We start from the raw sequence: 282 nt of genomic DNA on the forward strand, positions 1-282 counted from the left end.
CATGGTCTAAGGAAAAGATACTTGACATTAGAAAAGCTCTAGCAGACGAACTACACGATCTTGTGCTATGCTTAGGATTGGGTCTTGTCCATCACATCATTCTCCTAATGATGTGATCCCATGCTATCAATGACATCCAATGTCCATGGTCAGGAAACGTAACCATCTATTGATCAATGAGCTAGTCAACTAGAGGCTCACTAGGGACATGTTGTGGTCTATGTATTCACACATGTATTACGATTTCCGATAACACAATTATAGCATGAACAATAGACAATT

The sequence above is a fragment of the Triticum urartu genome, chromosome 1 (assembly GCF_003073215.2).
Source record: "Triticum urartu cultivar G1812 chromosome 1, Tu2.1, whole genome shotgun sequence".
Taxonomy (NCBI): domain Eukaryota; kingdom Viridiplantae; phylum Streptophyta; class Magnoliopsida; order Poales; family Poaceae; genus Triticum; species Triticum urartu.